Genomic DNA, 23,143 nt, shown 5'->3' on the forward strand with positions numbered 1-23,143 from the left:
TGGACTTATTGTTCAGCACATATATGTTTTGTTCATTTCTCCAGCTTATCAGTATTTATCTATTTAGCTAAGCTGGAAGCTCTGGGCTGCAGATTTTGCCCTCCACACCTAAAGTCAGGTGTGGAGATTTTTGCATATCTCTGCGGTGGACTTTTTCTAGTTTTTATTACTGACCGCACAGTGTTTCTTTCCTTACTGTATCTAGCTAGAATTGGCCTCCTTTGCTAAAACTTGTTTCATACTATGTATGTAATTTCCTTCTCCTCTCACAGCCAATATTTGTGGGGGGCTGTCCTATCCTTTGGGGATTTTCTCTGAGGCAAGATAGCTTTCCTGTTTCTACCTTTAGGGGTAGCTAGTTCTCCGGCTGTGATGAGCTGTCCAGGGAGTGACAGGAACATTCCACGGCTACTGCTAGTGTTGTGTTAAGATCAGGGACTGCGGTCTGTATAGTTACCACCTGCCCAGAGCTAGTCGCATGTCGCTCCTAAATTACTAGTCCATAACAGGAAGGCTGCCAGTTAGTACCAGGGCGCGTCCGAGGGTGAGTATATCAATATTTTTTATTTTGATTCTTTATTTTACACATTAATATGGATCCCAGGGCCTGAAGGAGAGTTTCCTCTCCTTCAGACCCTGGGAACCATAGTATCCCATTGCACTGCATTGGGTTTCGTGTTTCGGCCAACCCCGACCCCGACTTTTTTATAGGATCGGCCGATTTCACTCGACCCGACTTTTGAGAAAGTCGGGTTTCGTGAAACCCGACCCGATCCTATAAAAATAAAAGTCGCTCAACCCTAGTACTGAATAGCTGTTTAGGGTTTTGAGACAGGTAGGATATGAGAGATGAGAAGTAGGTTTGTTTTGCTGCAGTGAGCAATTCTGCAGCATTTTATAACTTCTGTTACTGGATGGGCTACTTCACCTTCTTTTTTTGGCAGCCCCATAGCAGTACACTTTGTAGATGAGGGCCAGAAAGAATATGTGCGCCAGTATATGGCAAGTGATGTATGAAGTGGCCTCCGCACCTCTTCCTCCACTTTAACATCACACACAGTACAATCCTCAGAGCTGGTACCCTAATTACCCTTGTTTTCCCCCCACATCACAAATCTCCAACCATTCAATTGACTGTTGGAAACCACAGATAAATGAGTGTGCAGATCGGTTCACACATTTTATGCCATAGCCATCAGAAGTGTAATCCAAAGAATCCAAAGAGTAAAGAGGAGGAAATCATCTAAACCAATGCCATTTTATTTCAGTTTAATCCAGGGCCGGATGAAATAGTCCAAGTAGAATCCAAACCCTCTGTTAGGACTGGCGGAACACACCAAATAATAAGTAGAGGATATTAGGTGCATTCGCAGTCCGGGGTCCACCGTGCAGAAAAGACACCTGCTGCTCGGTAATGATGGACTATATGGTGGTATAATGTGAATAAATGGTGGTATAACGTGAATAAACACACGGGTTAGCTTCATCCGGTATGAAGGAAACAAACCCTGTTGTGTCACAGGGCCGAGGTACCGCACAAAGAGCGCAAGCAGAGTCACAGAACTCTGTCCCAAGACTCAGGGAAAGAGTTACTCTAGACCTCTTGCACTCGATACCGCTACTGGGGTGGCAGAGATTAATCAGAACTAAGAATTTACTGCACAAGAGTGTGTGCAGCGCCGCTCTGGTGGACGCCACTAACCACCCAAACTTGGGCAGGGAAGCGCACTATTAGCGCATGGCGCCGCATTGACGGTCCCTGCTAACAGATGCAGTATCGTGGGCTAGATGTGCGGGATACCACTGTCAGGTGCTAGGTAGCTTCCACCATTCACGAGAAGTCAACAACGCTAGGGATGGGAATGATTCGGAGCTTTCATCCATCGACAGGCATACATCCACACAGACACGTTAGCAAGTTTACACTAGCACATGGCTGAGCGGCCATGCAATCCATTTATAGTAGTAGCGCTCTGGGACCTTCCTGATGGTCCAATAGGAGCCACAACAGGACCTGAGTATGTGACCCCTGACCTCCGATGGTAGGTCATCCCATGGGCATTCTCAGTATGAGAAAAGCAGGACTTAGTCCCTGAAAGGCCTGCTCGCTGCTGATCAGTGCTGGCTACAAAGGCAGAGCCTGGAAAGGCAGCAGTAACAAAGTGCACAGTATCAGCTTGAGCCAGACGCTGGGACCGATGTTTCTGCTGAGCAGGTTCTACTGTGGCTGGAGGAGAATGGGAGACCGCAGTGGACATAGTTCGAGATTCCCCCTGTGCAGCGGGAGCTCTACACCTAGCATCCTCAACAACAAATGTTAATACGGTGTGTGGAGGTGATCCTGATGAGACTCAGATACTTGAGGCACACACGGACTGCACTCTGCTGTCAGGGCAGGAAGAGAAGGAGGATGACTCTCAGGGAGAGGAGTGGTTGAACGGAGAGGAAGACAATGAGATAGTACATCACACTTGGTGTAAACCCAAAGGCACGCAGTTGAGTAATTCAGCTGATGAGGTGGAGGAGGAGAATAAAGATGAGGAGGTTCAGTTTACAGCTTCCAGAATTATCCAACCACAGAAAGCACTGCAACCTCAGCCCCAAATATGTCAATGGTCAGCAGGGTTCATGGGTGTGCAGTTGCCTAGCCTGGGTCTTTTTTTCAGACCGCAAAAATTACACAACTCACGTTATCTGCCAACTTTGTTAAATGACAGAATATACCGGTAGTATAAATAGTATTAGTAGTATATATAATTTGACTACTACATGGATGCATGAACTGGCACATGCACAATCAACATGAGTTAATCTGAGAATCTCACTGTGCTAAAATGAAAACGAGAGGGCCTCGCCAAAACACTGTCCACCTCATCAACCACAACTTCTGCTTCTTCCTCCTCCCGCACCATGGCAAATGTTATCACACAAGTCTACAGCTGCAGAACCTCCAATTGTTTACCTGCTACAGTCAGGGGGAGTGAGAACTGATCAGCTGTTAAGGAAGTGGACATGCCTGCTGTCATGCCGCAGCTATGTAAGTAGGTGCATGCTCAACTAGATGGCAGTAGAGCGGAGGGAAGACTGCAACACTTGCCAGAGCAGACCTGCAGTGCTGCAGCGAGGCAACCACCAGGTGGCAACAGGGTAGTCAAACAAGCCGCATCAAAACCAGGAGAGTAACATAGTACAAAGAGGAAAATCAACTCAGAGTCAGAGACAAGCCAAAGGGTCAATACCAGACAGAAGCAGAAGTACCAGGAGCAAAAATTCAGAGGCAGGTCAGAGACAAAGCCAAGACAAGTACCAGAGAGTCCAAACATGAAGGGAAAACACTGAGTCAGGACGTGGGTAGGGGAATTAACATACATGGGGACAGTCAGGAATCACAGCAGGACAAATCAGGATATAACCAGAGTCAGCTACACACGTCCTAGGCAGAAGCTATAACTGATACCACCTGCAGGATGCAGAGGAGATAAGTAGCAAACCTGAGACCAGACCAAGGCTGAGAAAACTTAACCCCTGATATGATCTGGCTGGGAAAAGGGAAGACAGGACTCAAAACCCAGTCTGGATCATGACAGTACCTCCTCTCAAGGGGGGCCACCAGACCCCTAGGTCTCCCAGGATAGCGTTCATGAAATACCCGAACCAATCAATCAGCATGGACAGATCACACCAGGACCCACGATCAATCCTCAGGACCATAACCCCTCCAATGGACCAAATACTCAAGTGAACTGTGGACCCTGTGAGAATGCACAATGTCTTCCACTTCATAATCAGTCTGACCGTCCACAGAGAAAGAAGGCAGTGAGGATGGAGACCCAGCAGGGGAAGGTACAGATTACTCTAGAAGGGACTTATGGAACACATTGGGGATCCGAAGCAACGGAAGTAAGCGGAAGCGGAAGGCAACTGGATTGACAACGAAAAATGATCTCGCAAGGACCAATAAACCTGGGACCTAGCTTAGCAGAAGGAACTTTCAGAGGTATGTTCTTGGTAGACAACCACACTTTATCTCCTACCAGCAATATAGGTCCTACAGACCGTCACTTATCAGCAAATCGTTTATGTTTGCCTGAGCCTCCCAATGTTCTTCTGGACCTCCATCCACAACTCCCCCAACTGTTGAACTGCTGAATCAGCCCCTGGACATCCAGAATCCAGCCTGGAAAATTCACCAAAATGGGGGTGAAAACCATAGTTACAGAAGAACTGAGAGGTGCCAGTGGACTGATTAATCCGATTATTAAAAGCAAACTCCTCCACGGGCAACAAAGAACACCAATCATCCTGCTGAGACATAGTAAGACACGCAAAATCTATTCAAGTGACTGATTGGTCCTCTCCGTCTGACCATTCGTCTTGGGATGGTAGGCCAAGTAGAAGGTCAAGCAAATACCCAATCTTTTACAAAATGCCCTCCAAAATTTGTACCCCTCTATCAGAATCCACGCTGAAAGGCACACCATGCAACCGCACAATGTGCTCAACAAAAACCTAGATAGTGTTTCTGCATTAGGCAGTCCAGCCAAAGGTACAAAATGTGCCTGTTTACTGAATCATTCAACCACTACCCAGATCACAGTTTTGCCATTGGAAGGAGGGAGATCAGTGATAAAATCCATGGACAAATGAGTCCAAGGTCTATCCGGAATTGGCAATGGCACCAATTCCCTGGCCAGACAGTTATGGGTGCTCTTAGCACAGGCACAGGTGTCACAAGCAGACACAAACACAGCGACATCAGAGGTCATGGAGGACCACCAAAGCAGCCTAGCAATGGCTTTCCGGGTGGCCCAGATCCCCGGGTTTCCACTGAGAGCAGAATCGTGGAACTGCCAGAGAATCCTCAACCAGTACTGAACTGGGACAAAGAGTTTATGGTCAGGTAAGACGGAAGAGCAAAAGACTGAGCCTCCCGAAATTCAAGCTCCAATTTAGAGGATACCCCAGCAACAACCACCCCTTGCTGAAGAATGGAGGAAGGAGGTTTGGGGGGAGATATAAAATCAAAACTGTGAGATAATGCATCCGCCCTGACATTCTTGGAACCAGGCCAAAAGGTGATCGATAAATCAAAATGAGAAAAAAAACAACCACCTTGCCTGTCTAGGAGTTAACAGCTTAGCAGACTCTATGTAGGACATGACTTTGTGATCCGTAATCACTGTGATCCGATGAACCGCCCCCTCCAAAATGTGCCTCCATTCTTCAAAAGCCAATTTTATGGCCTATAACTCCCGGTTACCAACATCATAATTCCTCTCCGCAGAAGAAAACGTCCTGGAGAAAAATGCACATGGTCTTAAATTGGTCAAAGTAGCAGGTCCCTGAGACAACACTGCCCCCATTCCCACCTCTGATGCATACACCTCTACAATGAATGGTTGTAATGGATCACAATGGAACACCTTAATTTAGTAAATGCTACAACCGCCAGGGGTGACCAGACTTTGAGATAAGCCCCCTTGCGAGTGAGATCGGTGAGTGGCTTGACCACCTGAGAAAACATCTTGATGAATTTTTGATAATAATTGGCGAAACCCAGAAAATGCTGCAGACCCTTGAGGTCTGAGTTGCACCCAGTCAACAATGGCCTGTACCTTTCCGGGATCCATCTGAAACCAATTGGCAGAAAGGATGAACCCCAGAAAGGAAAGCTCCTGGATAGGGTTGACCGAAACGGATCGGTCAATTTCATAAGTCGCTGACTTTCGTCAAAGTCGGGTTTCGTGAAACCTGAGCCAATCCCAGCGTGGGATCGGCCATGCGGTCGGCGATCTTCGTGCCAAAGTCGCGTTTCGTATGACGCTTTAACTGCCATTTTTTCAGCCAATGAAGGAGTGTGGGCAGCGTGATGACATAGGTCTTGTCTTGCTTTCTGCGGTGTCACAGGGGGTGGGGGTATAAACGCCATCTTACCATTTTAGATGTAGCGATTTACACAGTCTGAGGAATGTACTGATTTACACTCTGTCTGAGGAGAGAGAGGGAGAGAAAAAAAAAATCCTCATTGACTTGCATTGGGTTTCGTGTTTCGGTCGGCCCCCCGACTTTTCACAATAATTGGCCGATTTCACACAATCCAACTTTCGAGAAAGTCGGGTTTCACGAAACCCGACTCGATCCTAAAAAAGCTAAAGTCGCTCAACCCTACTCCTGGACACAAAACTTTCATTTCTTGGGTTTATCGAACAGAGAATTTCCCCGTAACCTATGACGAACAGCATATAAATGGCCAATGTGGGATTTCTTGGCAGGAGAGAAAACAAGTATATCGTCCAATATACAACCATAAAGTGCCCGATAAAATCAGAAAAACATCATTCATGAAGTTCTGAAACTCCGCAGGTGCATTCGTGAGACCGAAGGGCATGACCAAATTTTCAAACAGACCCTCGGAGGTGGGAAATGCCATTTTCCACTCATCCCCTTCACGAATGCGGATACAATTATACGCTCCCCTGAGATCAAGTTTGGAAAACCACTTAGCCTCAGACAATTGATTATAAGGATCTAGAGTGGCAGAAAGTAGGTATTTCTCACCATAATTTTATTTAGTTCCCGGAAATCGAGGCACGGGCGTAAACCACCTTCTTTTTTTCTTAGCAAAAAAGAATCCAGCGGCTACAGGAGAGACATAGTCTATGCAAAGGTCACATCCATCCCTATCAGAGATATAGTTTTTCATAGCAGTACTTTCCGGGCCAGAAAGATTGTACAAAGGGGCCTTGGGCAATTTAGAACTCAGAATGAGATTAATAGTACAATCATAAGGACGATGTGGTGGCAAGACCTCCGCCTCTTTTTCAGAGAACATGTCCCCAAAATCCTTCAGGCACTCTGGAATACCCTTAGATTAATGGCAGACACAAATAGCAGAAAGACAACCATTTGAACAATTAGGACCACATTTAACAATATCACGAGATCCCCAGTCTATAACAGGATTTTGCCTCTGTAACCAGTGGAACCCCAACGCTAGTCCAGGAGGAAAATTATTTATAGCATAACATGAAATTTGTCCCAGGTGCAAGGAACCCACTTTGAGGAGGAACTCCTCAGAAACATACCTAATAATATTTTGAGCCAACGGTGTCTTATCAATGGCAATGATATGGATGGGACTCTCTAGCCTAACTGTTGCTAGTTTTAACTTGAACACCAGACTAGTGTCAATGAAGTTCATGGAAGATCCAGAGTTCACAAAAGCTGAAGTCGATGCGTAATCGAACCCCATAACACAGTTCCACCTCTAACAAAACTTTTTGAAATGATGAAAATGGTACCTGAGAGTCGGAGTGACCTCCTCGACAATCACCCAGACTCAGAAGCTTCTTAATCGATCTGCAAGAGGGGCAGTTCTTCTTCCAATGTCCTGGATTTCAACAGTAGAAACATAATTTCCTATCACGTTGTTGCTTCCTCTCCTTCTCCTTGAAGTTGGTGGCACCAACCTCCATGGTCTCCATAAATAGTATCACCTCAGACTTAGCAGGCAATACAGGAATCTCTTGCTGAATAATTCCTCTTTCCCGTAATCCCCGGTCCATACAAATGGCCTGGGTCATGAACTCCTCTAGGGAACTGAGTGGTGGATGGAGGGCCAGAGCATCCTTGAGATGATCCAAAAGTCCTCTCCTGAACTGGCATCTCAAAGCAGAGTCATCCCTAGTCACCTCAGTGGATGACTGTCTAAACTCAGAACAATACCGTTCAGCAGTGAGTTTACTCTGGGAGAGACCCATGATGACGCCCTCTGCCACCCTGACCCAGTCTGCTTCATCATAAATCAGTCCTAAAGCGTCAAAGAACCTATCCACAGACATTTGTTCAGGGGCAGTAGCGGGTAAAGAAAAAGCCCAGGCTAGAGGAACCTCCCGGAGCAAGAAAATATTTATTCCCTCGTGTTAACTCTCATCTCCTGAGGATCTGGGTCTAAGGGAATAAAGTAGCTTATAACCCTCTCTGAATGTAAGAAACCTATCCTACTCTATGGAGAAAGTATCAGGGAGCCTGACCATAGGTTCAGTAGAGTGTAATAAAATATCAATTGGGTTAGAATGCTTAACAGCTGATTTTGTCATGGAACCCTGAAAATATTTTACAGTTTCAGTAAGCTTCCGCTGGAGTTGGTTGTGAGAGGAAGCAAGAGCCCTATGTTCCACTGACAAATCCTGCATCATTTGGGTCAGATTTGACATCTGACCCTCAAGAGTGTGCAGCGGATCTATAAGGAGCAGAGCAAAGAAAAACCACTCAGCCACGCAGCATATAACACAGCACACGTAGTATATAACACAGCCTACGCAGTATATAGCACAGCCATGTAGTATATAACACAGCCCACGTAGTATATAACACAGCCTACGCAGTATATAGCACAGCTACGTAGCATATAACACAGCCCACATAGTATATAGTGCAGCGCCCCAGAGTCCTGGTCGTTGCAGTAATGTCGCTCTTCCACCAGGGGGAGTGATGTTACGTCTGATGGTACTAAAGGAGTTCACCTGACCAGGTATCACAGTCACACACTACACTTCACACTCCAGTCCACCAGGGGGAGCAAAGGTTCTATCTACTAGGCCACTCCTCACACACGGGTAAAACTGGTGGGTTGGATAGGAAGTTAGTCAGAAGCTGCCTGGGTTAGACCCAGAGAGGACCTGTCAGGCAGACAGGGGGAGAAGGAGGAACATCTGAGCTGCAGACAGAGGGTCCCTGTCAGGGGTGGGATCCTGACAGAGGCCAAGCACGAGATAGAACATTACGGAGCTGCGCCTGCACCCCATTGCGGCAGCATCCTAAGAATGGTCACGAAGCAAAGTATATTGTGGAGAGTGAGAAACGAAGTCACAGCACAAGGAGATAATACCAGGAGGAATTCTGCCCCAAGATCGGCAGCCTCCTTCTGAGGCACGTAGCTGGTGGCTGGAACACTGAGGGAGTAATAGGCTCTACGCATTACTTCAGAGACCGGCAGGACAGTTGATTCCAAGTTGGCTGCCCGACCTTAATACCTATGAAGACACGGAGGCAAATTGTGGGAGAGGGGCGTCTCTAGGGTCCCTATAAAATAGCTCCACACCTACCCCGTCATACGGGTTGTCCTATCCATATCATCTGGGGGACAGAAAGAGAGAAAACATCAGAAACATCCACGAAAGTTGTGAGGACTATCCTGTGGTGCTCAGCAGGGAGGTACTACAACACAAAGGTGCAAGTAGGAAGGCTACTGATTTCCACCTGCATAAGGGAACTCTGGATGTGCCTTCGGACCGGCCGGACTCTGCTTGCCCTGTGAACGGTACTCTGGACTGTGGACTCTGAAGTCTTCAGTGAAAGGTAAAGAGACTGCAACCTTTGTGTCCTCGTTATTCATTGCGCCTTAAGATGTTCATCATCACCACCTACACATCTGGGAAGCCCTGGGGACATACTTCACCTGTGGGAAGGTATACCATCTAGCTGCCATTCCATCACCCCAGCGGACCCCTAGCAGCGTTGGTCACCCTGACCGAATACCACAGGTGGCGTCACGAGCACCAGACAAACTTCACCTTTAATTGGACGCCCCTCAGAAGGGCCACGGACCGGGTCGGGCCACCGTGACATCCCCAGAACCGAGAGAGATAGACCCGGTACCGAGTACCCCATTGCCCTACACGTGGGGGCGCTCCAAATCGCACAGCCATGTAGTATAAAGTACAGCCCGCATCGACTCCCCCGAGAATGGCCCCACAGTCCAGTACACACTGTTATAGTAAAACAAAAACCACACTCCTCTCCTTGTGTGCGCACTGGTCCCTGCTCCTCTCTCAGTGGCTGCACTGTCTGGCACACAGTGAGTGCATGATGACATCATCGCGCACCCGCAGTGTCAGAGGCAGAGTGAGGAATGATGGCAGAGGGAGCATCAGCTGACGTTCTCTCCTCCATTATTGCTTTGAACTGTACCGGCAGACGCCAGTATAGTTAAATGTGGTGGCTGGGGAGTCGTGCTGGCAGCAGGTGGGCCGCCCTGCCCTACAGGGCCTCCATAGCGGCTGTGTGATCTGCCACTAACTGATGGCCCCTCAGAAACCTGACACTCAACTTTGAAGTGATCAATCTGGTAATTTAATATGATTCACTGTAGTAGTCAAAAAAACGTTTCGGTCTTAAATTAGACCTTCTTCAGTTACAAATTACAGTGTTCCTATTGGTTTGATAATGCCAATAGGTGCAGTAGCAGATCACTGGATCCAGGGGACCGTGTATCCTAAAGAAAAAGAGTAATGAAGCTTGATTGCTGCTAGATGAGGAGTATGGCATGCCGCAGTGGCTAGGAGAGGACGCGGTGTCCTGGGCAGCTACCTGCCCCTAACGCCAGCCCTGCCTGCAGGGGCCCCCAGAGACTCAGTGTTCCGTACCATGAATGGGCCCCCCGATCTCGCCAGGGCTCCAGCATTTGCCTGGGTGCACCAGGTGCAGATGCCAAATTTGGGTCTGATAACCAGGAGAGACAGAGCAGTACAAAGCAGGATGCAAAGACGCAAGTCAGAGAACAAAACCGAGTCATACAGAGCAAGGCACACTAGCACAGAGGCACAATGTTTATGAACGAGAACCTGGGTCAGCAACCACAGGCCAAGTATACGGAAGTATCACTGACACACAATCCAGGAACTGCCAACATTAACTAGCCATCCCTGAACCAAAGAGAGGCTGACTAAAATTAACCCTGACCTGAGCAGGATGAGGTGGCCCCATCCTGTCCAGAGTTATGACAGTCGTATTCACCCTTCTCCACCCTGTGTCAGCATAGCAGCCAGCCCTCATGTGTGCAGTTGTGCTCATAAGTAGTGTATAATCGGGACCTTTCGTCAAACTCAATTTGACAGGTGGACACGCCCCTATCAAGATGTATCAAAGTGTGTAACCCCTCCCCTCCCCCTGTCTTCTAACAGCAGCTGTGTGGCAGCTCCCCCTCCCTTTTTATATAGTTTAATATTATCACTGTATTTGATACGGTGAATATTATCCCAGTAATTGTTTTATATTAGATGTTTATATGATATATTAAGATTAGTCATGTTTGATAATCCTGTGATAGGGAGTGTGCGGGTGTGTTTCTACAGTATTATTCTGTTGTGAGCTTGAAGTCTGGGCACTATAACTGCTAACAGCTGCTAAGATTTTCTGTGGTGCAGATACAAGCACTCAACTTGCTAGCAGCTGTTAAAATGTATCTGTACTGACCACTAACTAGATGTCAGGTTGTGTGATATAGTTTAATTTGTTAATACAGCGAATATTATCCCAGTAATTGTTTTATATTAGATGTTTATATAATATATTAAGATTAGTCTTGTTTGATAAGCCAGTGTTCTGACATTTTCATAAACCTATAGCCCCAATAATATTTATTTGGACTGCAGATAATTAATTAAAAACGCATAAAACGTGTTAAATAGAGATTACACCAAAATCAAAGCGAATCAAAATGTATTAAATTGATTACTGATACGCTTCCAACAAGTTGATAATAATATCAAAAGTGTATAAAATCGCATAAAGCGTGTTAAATAGACACTACGCCAAAGGCATAGCAAATCAAAAAGTATTAAATTGATTACTGATACGCGCCCAACAAGTTGATAATAATATCAAAAGTGTATAAAATCGCATAAAGCGTGTTAAATAGACACTACACCAAAATCATAGCGAATCAAAAATAATATCAAAAGTGTAAAAAACCGCATAAAGCGTGTTAAATAGACACTACACCAAAATCATAGCGAATCAAAATGTATTAAATTGATTACTGATACGCTTCCAACAAGTTGATAATAATATCAAAAGTGTATAAAATCGCATAAAGCGTGTTAAATAGACACTACGCCAAAGGCATAGCGAATCAAAAAGTATTAAATTGATTACTGATACGCGCCCAACAAGTTGATAATAATATCAAAAGTGTATAAAATCGCATAAAGCGTGTTAAATAGACACTACACCAAAATCATAGCGAATCAAAAATAATATCAAAAGTGTATAAAACCGCATAAAGCGTGTTAAATAGACATTACACCAAAATCATAGCGAATCAAAATGTATTAAATTGATTACTGATACGCTTCCAGCAAGTTGATAATAATATCAAAAGTGTATAAAAACGCATAAAGCGTGTTAAATAGACACTACACCAAAATCATAGCGAATCAAAAATAATATCAAAAGTGTATAAAAACGCATAAAGCGTGTTAAATAGACACTACACCAAAATCATAGCGAATCAAAAATAATATCAAAAGTGTATAAAAACGCATAAAGCGTGTTAAATAGACACTACACCAAAATCATAGCGAATCAAAAATAATATCAAAAGTGTATAAAACCGCATAAAGCGTGTTAAATAGACATTACACCAAAATCATAGCGAATCAAAATGTATTAAATTGATTACTGATACGGTTCCAACAAGTTGATAATAATATCAAAAGTGTATAAAAACGCATAAAGCGTGTTAAATAGACATTACACCAAAAGCATAGCGAATCAAAATGTATTAAATTGATTACTGATACGGTTCCAACAAGTTGATAATAATATCAAAAGTGTATAAAAACGCATAAAGCGTGTTAAATAGACACTACACCAAAATCACAGCGAATCAAAATGTATTAAATTGATTAGTGATACGCGGCCAACAAGTTGATAATAATATCAAAAGTGTATAAAATCGCATAAAGCGTGTTAAATAGACACTACACCAAAATCACAGCGAATCAAAATGTATTAAATTGATTAGTGATACGCGGCCAACAAGTTGATAATAATATCAAAAGTGTATAAAACCGCATAAAGCGTGTTAAATAGACACTACGCCAAAGGCATAGCGAATCAAAAAGTATTAAATTGATTACTGATACGCGCCCAACAAGTTGATAATAATATCAAAAGTGTATAAAATCGCATAAAGCGTGTTAAATAGACACTACACCAAAATCATAGCGAATCAAAAATAATATCAAAAGTGTATAAAACCGCATAAAGCGTGTTAAATAGACATTACACCAAAATCATAGCGAATCAAAATGTATTAAATTGATTACTGATACGCTTCCAGCAAGTTGATAATAATATCAAAAGTGTATAAAAACGCATAAAGCGTGTTAAATAGACACTACACCAAAATCATAGCGAATCAAAAATAATATCAAAAGTGTATAAAAACGCATAAAGCGTGTTAAATAGACACTACACCAAAATCATAGCGAATCAAAAATAATATCAAAAGTGTATAAAAACGCATAAAGCGTGTTAAATAGACACTACACCAAAATCATAGCGAATCAAAAATAATATCAAAAGTGTATAAAACCGCATAAAGCGTGTTAAATAGACATTACACCAAAATCATAGCGAATCAAAATGTATTAAATTGATTACTGATACGGTTCCAACAAGTTGATAATAATATCAAAAGTGTATAAAAACGCATAAAGCGTGTTAAATAGACATTACACCAAAAGCATAGCGAATCAAAATGTATTAAATTGATTACTGATACGGTTCCAACAAGTTGATAATAATATCAAAAGTGTATAAAAACGCATAAAGCGTGTTAAATAGACACTACACCAAAATCACAGCGAATCAAAATGTATTAAATTGATTAGTGATACGCGGCCAACAAGTTGATAATAATATCAAAAGTGTATAAAATCGCATAAAGCGTGTTAAATAGACACTACACCAAAATCACAGCGAATCAAAATGTATTAAATTGATTAGTGATACGCGGCCAACAAGTTGATAATAATATCAAAAGTGTATAAAACCGCATAAAGCGTGTTAAATAGACACTACACCAAAATCATAGCGAATCAAAATGTATTAAATTGATTACTGATACGCTTCCAACAAGTTGACAATAATATCAAAAGCGTATAAAAAAACGCATAAAGCGTGTTAAATAGACACTACAGCAAAATCATAGCGAATCAAAAATAATATCAAAAGTGTATAAAACCGCATAAAGCGTGTTAAATAGACATTACACCAAAATCATAGCGAATCAAAATGTATTAAATTGATTACTGATACGCTTCCAACAAGTTGGCGCAAGCAGAGGCTGGCTAAAAATAGTTTACTGTGTGAAGTAAGGCATGGTAGAATTCTCACTAGCTGACCAAACACAGAATTTGCTAGCAGCTGTCGTCCTTGAACGCCCTCTAAGAATTTAAACAATTAGTTAGACCAGTGAAGATAAGTGCAGTTTTGATTAAATTGATTACTGATACGCTTCCAACAAGTTGATAATAATATCAAAAGTGTATAAAATCGCATAAAGCGTGTTAAATAGACACTACGCCAAAATCATAGCGAATCAAAAAGTATTAAATTGATTACTGATACGCGTCCAACAAGTTGATAATAATATCAAAAGTGTATAAAATCGCATAAAAGCGTGTTAAATAGACACTACACCAAAATCATACCGAATCAAAATGTATTAAATTGATTACTGATACGCTTCCAACAAGTTGATAATAATATCAAAAGTGTATAAAATTGCATAAAGCGTGTTAAATAGACACTACACCAAAATCATAGCGAATCAAAATGTATTAAATTGATTACTGATACGCTTCCAACAAGTTGACAATAATATCAAAAGCGTATAAAAAAACGCATAAAGCGTGTTAAATAGACACTACAGCAAAATCATAGCGAATCAAAAATAATATCAAAAGTGTATAAAACCGCATAAAGCGTGTTAAATAGACATTACACCAAAATCATAGCGAATCAAAATGTATTAAATTGATTACTGATACGCTTCCAACAAGTTGATAATAATATCAAAAGTGTACCAACAATATTTATTTTCTTTTTATTGACATCGGTTATCGTAGTGCCTGTGAATCTGCACACAATCATTTTGAATCCCTGTTTTGCTGACCTTAAACATTTTGTATAACAGATGTCTTTCTCCTGATTTTTCTAGCGCAGCGCGCTGAGCGTTACCACAGCACTCACTTCTCTTTGCTGCTTCTGAATGTACACTATTCTCACCCATAGACAGCTTTCCTTTAAAAAAAAAAAATATGCGTATTATTGAATATAATGTTTTACATATGTTACAGTATTTTACTTTTCCTGGTGTTACTTTAATAATAATGATAATAATAATAATAATAATCATACACCGCAAAATTGTGTCAATATTGGACGACTATGAAATTCGCCATAAAAATCTTCTTGGTTAACCAAGACATGTAAGAAACAAATGTATGACTTTTAGCACCGCCACAGACACGTATATTATTCCATCTTTCTTTAATTCAACATTATTTTATCACATATTAATTTCACAGATGTCTGTGCCGGCTATTTGCACACAACCATTTGAATCCCTGTTTTGCTGACCTTAAACATTTTGTATAACAGATGTGTTTCTCCTGATTTTTCTAGCGCAGCTCGCTGAGCGTTACCACTGCACTCATTTCTCTTTGCTGCTTCTGAATGTACACTATTCCCAACCATGGACAGTTTTCCTTTAAAAAATATGCGTATTATTGAATATAATGTTTTACATATGTTACAGTATTTTATTTTATTAATAGTTACTTTTAACTATTCTTTTAGAGTGTCTAGTAGATTTATATTCTTTGCCTGATATATTTCTACACAAAGCTTCAAACTATTTTGTAATTTATAATGTATCACAGTAGTTTCATACGAAGTTACATCTTAGGCCCCATTCAGACTATTGTAATATCTGTAGCTTAAAATAGAGCCAAATAGCTACTTTCAAATCCGGACATACAACACTGATTTTAATGGGGTCTAAGGGGGTTCTATCAAGGTTTCCACATAATAGTTATGGAAAGAATAATGCTACAGAATTGGCCGCTCCAGTTATAAAACAAAAATGATGAAAATTATCCATGATGTTAATGTGAAAAAGGGTTATGCAGTGGGTTTATGGATCTCTACAATAAACACCATGTGTAGAAATTTGGTTCTAGAACTTGTTGGATTAGTGAATATAATAACGTTTGTCATATTTTATAACATGCAGCTAATGATTCTTGCTTTCAACTTGTATGTAACTGGGTTAAAATAAAGAATAATGACCTAGCTGATTTGGGTGATATTGTAAAACCATTTATTGTTTCTACTACTTGGCAATTGTTACATTCAGTTATTTTTATTTATTTATTTATTTTTATTTTTATTTATTTATTTATTTATTTTGCCATGGAATTTGTTAGTCATTACAATTATTTTTTGCTCCCAAGATAGGCTATTAGAGCCACCAAGCTACATAAATGTGCAGGCTCCTGAATATTACAATTACAAAACATTCAAAGTTTGTTTCTCCACTTTTTGCAGATAATAAATCTTAATTTCTTTATAATCTGACTTTTAGTTATAGTCTGTCGCAGTTCTTTGGCGCTCTATGTATACCGTAAATTTTGCTTCCTTTCAGTGAATAATATAAGACAGATTATTTTTATTCAATAAACATCTAACTTATGTATACTTTTAAAGCTTTGTTACATTTCTAGCCAGTCTACACCATGCTGTGTAACATAAATACATGCGGTCTTGTAGTGATTTAATATAGTGCACCAAACATGATATGGTTTTTGGTTTCTCTGAACTGACGCAAACAAAACATATAAGGTAGTACGGCACAAGACGTGAGCGTGCCCGCAGCTCAATCTTTATAGAAATAATACTTCTGCACTCATGGCCGCTTCTCCTCTACCTTTGCCTCCTGAACTCATCATACACTGTGAAATAATGCAAAAATCCAGCACACAACACACAGAACACACGCACAACAAACACTCAGAACACACGCACACATAACATGCAGAACACACACAACGCATACAACACAAACAACAAACATACACACACACACAACATACAGAACACACACAACACATGCAACACACACACAACAAACACACACAACACATACAACACACACACAACAAACATACACACACACAACATACAGAACACACACATCACATGCAACACACACACAACAAACACACACAACACATACAGCACACGCAACAAACATACACACACAACATACAGAACACGCACAACACATGCAACACACACACAACAAACACACACAACACATACAGCACACACAACACATGCAACACACACACAACAAACACCCACAACAAACATACACACACACAATATACAGAACACGCACAACACATGCAACACACACACAACAAACACACACAACACATACACCACACACAACACATGCAACACACACACAACAAACACACACAACACATACAGCACAAAGCTGGATTTTTGCATTATTTCACAGTGTATGATGAGTTCAGGAGGCAAAGGTAGAGGAGAAGCGGCCATGAGTGCAGAAGTATTATTTCTATAAAGATTGAGCTGCGGGCACGCTCACGTCTTGTGCCGTACTACCTTATATGTTTTGTTTGCGTCAGTTCAGAGAAACCAAAAACCATATCATGTTTGGTGCACTATATTAAATCACTACAAGACCGCATGTATTTATGTTACACAGCATGGTGTAGACTGGCTAGAAATGTAACAAAGCTTTAAAAGTATACATAAGTTAGATGTTTATTGAATAAAAATAATCTGTCTTATATTATTCACTGAAAGGAAGCAAAATTTACGGTATACATAGAGCGCCAAAGAACTGCGACAGACTATAACTAAAAGTCAGATTATAAAGAAATTAAGATTTATTATCTGCAAAAAGTGGAGAAACAAACTTTGAATGTTTTGTAATTGTAATATTCAGGAGCCTGCACATTTATGTAGCTTGGTGGCTCTAATAGCCTATCTTGGGAGCAAAAAATAATTGTAATGACTAACAAATTCCATGGAAAAATAAATAAATAAATAAATAAAAATAAAAATAAATAAATAAATAAAAATAACTGAATGTAACAATTGCCAAGTAGTAGAAACAATAAATGGTTTTACAATATCACCCAAATCAGCTAGGTCATTATTCTTTATTTTAACCCAGTTACATACAAGTTGAAAGCAAGAATCATTAGCTGCATGTTATAAAATATGACAAACGTTATTATATTCACTAATCCAACAAGTTCTAGAACCAAATTTCTACACATGGTGTTTATTGTAGAGATCCATAAACCCACTGCATAACCCTTTTTCACATTAACATCATGGATAATTTTCATCATTTTTGTTTTATAACTGGAGCGGCCAATTCTGTAGCATTATTCTTTCCATAACTATTATGTGGAAACCTTGATAGAACCCCCTTAGACCCCATTAAAATCAGTGTTGTATGTCCGGATTTGAAAGTAGCTATTTGGCTCTATTTTAAGCTACAGATATTACAATAGTCTGAATGGGGCCTAAGATGTAACTTCGTATGAAACTACTGTGATACATTATAAATTACAAAATAGTTTGAAGCTTTGTGTAGAAATATATCAGGCAAAGAATATAAATCTACTAGACACTCTAAAAGAATAGTTAAAAGTAACTATTAATAAAATAAAATACTGTAACATATGTAAAACATTATATTCAATAATATGCATATTTTTTAAAGGAAAACTGTCCATGGTTGGGAATAGTGTACATTCAGAAGCAGCAAAGAGAAATGAGTGCAGTGGTAATGCTCAGCGAGCTGCGCTAGAAAATTCAGGAGAAACACATCTGTTATACAAAATGTTTAAGGTCAGCAAAACAGGGATTCAAATGGTTGTGTGCAAATAGCCGGCACAGACATCTGTGAAATTAATATGTGATAAAATAATGTTGAATTAAAGAAAGATGGAATAATATACGTGTCTGTGGCGGTGCTAAAAGTCATACATTTGTTTCTTACATGTCTTGGTTAACCAAGAAGATTTTTATGGCGAATTTCATAGTCGTCCAATATTGACACAATTTTGCGGTGTATGATTATTATTATTATTATTATCATTATTATTAAAGTAACACCAGGAAAAATAAAATACTGTAACATATGTAAAACATTATATTCAATAATACGCATATTTTTTTTTTTTAAAGGAAAGCTGTCTATGGGTGAGAATAGTGTACATTCAGAAGCAGCAAAGAGAAGTGAGTGCTGTGGTAACGCTCAGCGCGCTGCGCTAGAAAAATCAGGAGAAACACATCTGTTATACAAAATGTTTAAGGTCAGCAAAACAGGGATTCAAAATGATTGTGTGCAGATTCACAGGCACTACGATAACCGATGTCAATAAAAAGAAAATAAATATTGTTGGTACACTTTTGATATTATTATCAACTTGTTGGAAGCGTATCAGTAATCAATTTAATACATTTTGATTCGCTATGATTTTGGTGTAATGTCTATTTAACACGCTTTATGCGGTTTTATACACTTTTGATATTATTTTTGATTCGCTATGATTTTGCTGTAGTGTCTATTTAACACGCTTTATGCGTTTTTTTATACGCTTTTGATATTATTGTCAACTTGTTGGAAGCGTATCAGTAATCAATTTAATACATTTTGATTTGCTATGCCTTTGGCGTAGTGTCTATTTAACACGCTTTATGCGATTTTATACACTTTTGATATTATTATCAACTTGTTGGAAGCGTATCAGTAATCAATTTAATACATTTTGATTCGCTTTGATTTTGGTGTAATCTCTATTTAACACGTTTTATGCGTTTTTAATTGATTATCTGCAGTCCAAATAAATATTATTGGGGCTATAGGTTTATGAAAATGTCAGAACACTGGCTTATCAAACAAGACTAATCTTAATATATTATATAAACATCTAATATAAAACAATTACTGGGATAATATTCGCTGTATTAACAAATTAAACTATATCACACAACCTGACATCTAGTTAGTGGTCAGTACAGATACATTTTAACAGCTGCTAGCAAGTTGAGTGCTTGTATCTGCACCACAGAAAATCTTAGCAGCTGTTAGCAGTTATAGTGCCCAGACTTCAAGCTCACAACAGAATAATACTGTAGAAACACACCCGCACACTCCCTATCACAGGATTATCAAACATGACTAATCTTAATATATCATATAAACATCTAATATAAAACAATTACTGGGATAATATTCACCGTATCAAATACAGTGATAATATTAAACTATATAAAAAGGGAGGGGGAGCTGCCACACAGCTGCTGTTAGAAGACAGGGGGAGGGGAGGGGTTACACACTTTGATACATCTTGATAGGGGCGTGTCCACCTGTCAAATTGAGTTTGACGAAAGGTCCCGATTATACACTACTCTCATATAAAAGATTATTTCCTCCTACACAAGGCAAAGCTAAGAACTTGAACTTCACCATCATTAATCTACTAATAATAATAACCTTTATTTATTTATCGCAAACATATTCTGCAGAGCTTTACAAGTCAGCAGCAGTTCATATATAATAGTCATAAGTTAAAAAAGTTAATGATAATCAAACAATGAAAGCAAAAATAATGATGACCCTGCTCTTCAGAGCTTACAATCTACAATGAGGTGGGGATGAAACAAAGTACAGGTGCTTATTTACAATGATGGTCCTGCCATTTTGAGGAAATGGAGGGGTAGATGAAGATTGCATGCGGCTTTTGGATTACGGTTGAGTTTGATAGCAAGCTATGTTCAGAGAATTAGAGAATAGGCTATATATAAAAAGGACTTTGATCAGGGAAGGTGAAAGGACGCCCTAAACAGATATGTTTTAAGGGAGTGCCTAAACATGTGTAAATTTTGGTAATTCCTAATTTCATGGGGTAGAAAGGGTAAGAGGTGAGTTATCTAAGTAGAAGATTAAACTGAGCAGGACAAAGACCAGATCAGGGATGTTACCGTCTTTGTGTGTCTCAGAAGTTGAAAGATGTGAGAGACCACGAGAAGTGGCTAGAGATAGAAGCTGGGATGCAGTTGGGGAGGTAGGGTGTCTCCTAGGAAAAAGGTTGTCAATTTTGAGGACATGAAGTGTGGCAGCAAGGCAGAAAAAAGGTCAATGAAGTGGGTGGGTGAGCCTATGGCATGGTATATGTCCGCTTGAGTGAGATGGGATGGAAGACCCTGATGGTGTGAACTTCAAAAGAAGAATGGCATCCAATTTGCCTGTATTTTTAAAAAAACAGGATTGGTGGTGGCAGCAAGGACTGTAGAGTTATCGTAGAGTTAGCAATTGATGGCGTTATATACACATATTCCATGAGTTGTAATCTGGAGGAGTATATTCCGTATGCTCACTATTAGTTTTCCGACAACTAATAATTCTGAACAGCCTTCAGCCTCCTTGATTGATCGTCACCCAATAGTGTACTTATCTGGATGATAGGGGCTAGCTGATTGCTCTTTACTCCAAAGATCACAACGGGTGTTTCTGCATGACTACCAGCCTCTGATTTCTGTGATAATTGGATGACGAACCTAATCATGTAAATGCAGCCTTTCCACCTTGTGGATACAGACGGTTTCCAAAAGCTGATTGCAGTCCCACAGTACCAGTTGCCCAGTCTCCATTACTTTTCTGTGAATGTGCTACACCAGCATGTTGCAGACAACATCACCCTTTCCTTGAAAAAAATCGATGTGTGACAGGGTGCATTTAAAAACTGACATCTGGATGAGCAAGCATGGACAGTGGCATTGCATCTCACTGACTAGGCACTGGGTGACTCTATTGGCTGTGGGGGCAGGTGGGGAAGTGGCTGCTCCCCAGTATAGGAATCCCCAAGGCTTGGAGGGCCCTTGGGGATGGAGAACTAAACCACTACATTTAGGAGGGCATAAAACTGTGTAAGTTGTGGTTATTCTTAATTTCTTTTGTTAGAGGATTGGTGCAACACGTGAGAAGTCTTGCAGCCAGGAATGCGAGGTACGGATTAGTATGGATGTTAGTCCAAAGCCGCTTGCGGAGGGTAACGAGTGGGTAGGCTGATAAACAGAAATGAGTGAAGAGATGTAGGGGGTGCTGCACTGTGGAGTTCTTTTTGATTGAGATCAAGCAATGTAAATTGGATCCTATAATGTATGGGCAGCAACTGTAACAGAACGGAGGTGTCCGAGTACTGATTAGCCCACTAGATCATCCTGGCTGCTGCACTAAGGATGAACCGGTGAGGGGAAAGTCGAGTGAGGGGAAGGCCCTCTAACACTTCCTCCAGTGTTTCTGCCTCCTTCACCTCCTCTACGGCCTCCACCTGAGCCCTTAACTTCTGTCTTAATGAGACACACGTTCCAACACCGCAGAGAGAACCCCCCCACCTCTGCACTGCACAGCCAGGGATCACCACAATCAGGCAGTGTATAAATTAATATTCCTTTTAGATTGCAGTCATATAGATCATGTGCACTAAATGCTGAAACTGACCTGCCGTTATGATCCTCCAGGTCATTATGGTTTTACAGACGCCAAACATGTCTAGGTTTTTTTTTTATTTAAGTGGTAAAACAAAATTCCCAAAAATTAAAAATTATGCCATTTTCCGATACCCGTAGCATCTCCATTTTTCGTGATCTCAGGTTTGGTGGAGCTTATTTTTTGCTCACCGAGCTGACCTTTTAACCCCTTAAGCCCCGAGGGTGGTTTGCACGCTAATGACAGGGCCAATTTTTACAATTCTCTCCACTGTCCCTTTATGAGGTTATAACTCTGTAACACTTCAACGGATCTTGGCGATTCTGACAATGTTTTCTCGTGACATATTCTACTTCATGATAGTTGTAAAATTTATTTGATATTACCTGCCTTTATTTGTGAAAAAAATGGAAATTTGGCAAAAATTTTGAAAATTTCGCAAATTTTCCAAATTTGAATTTGTATTCCCTTAAATCACAGAGATATGTCACCCAAAATACTTAATAACTAACATTTCCCACAAAGTCTACTTTACATCAGAACAATTTTGGAAACAATTTTTTGTTTTGTTAGGGAGTTATAAGGGTTAAAATTTGACCAGCAATTTCTCATTTTTACAACAAAATTTACAAAACCATTTTTGTTAGGGACCACCTCACATTTGAAGTCACATTTAGGAGTCTATATAGCAAAAAATACCCAAAAGTGACACCATTCTAAAAACTGCACCCCTCAAGCTGATCA

Source organism: Ranitomeya variabilis, chromosome 1 (assembly GCF_051348905.1).
Source record: "Ranitomeya variabilis isolate aRanVar5 chromosome 1, aRanVar5.hap1, whole genome shotgun sequence".
Taxonomy (NCBI): Eukaryota; Metazoa; Chordata; class Amphibia; order Anura; family Dendrobatidae; genus Ranitomeya; species Ranitomeya variabilis.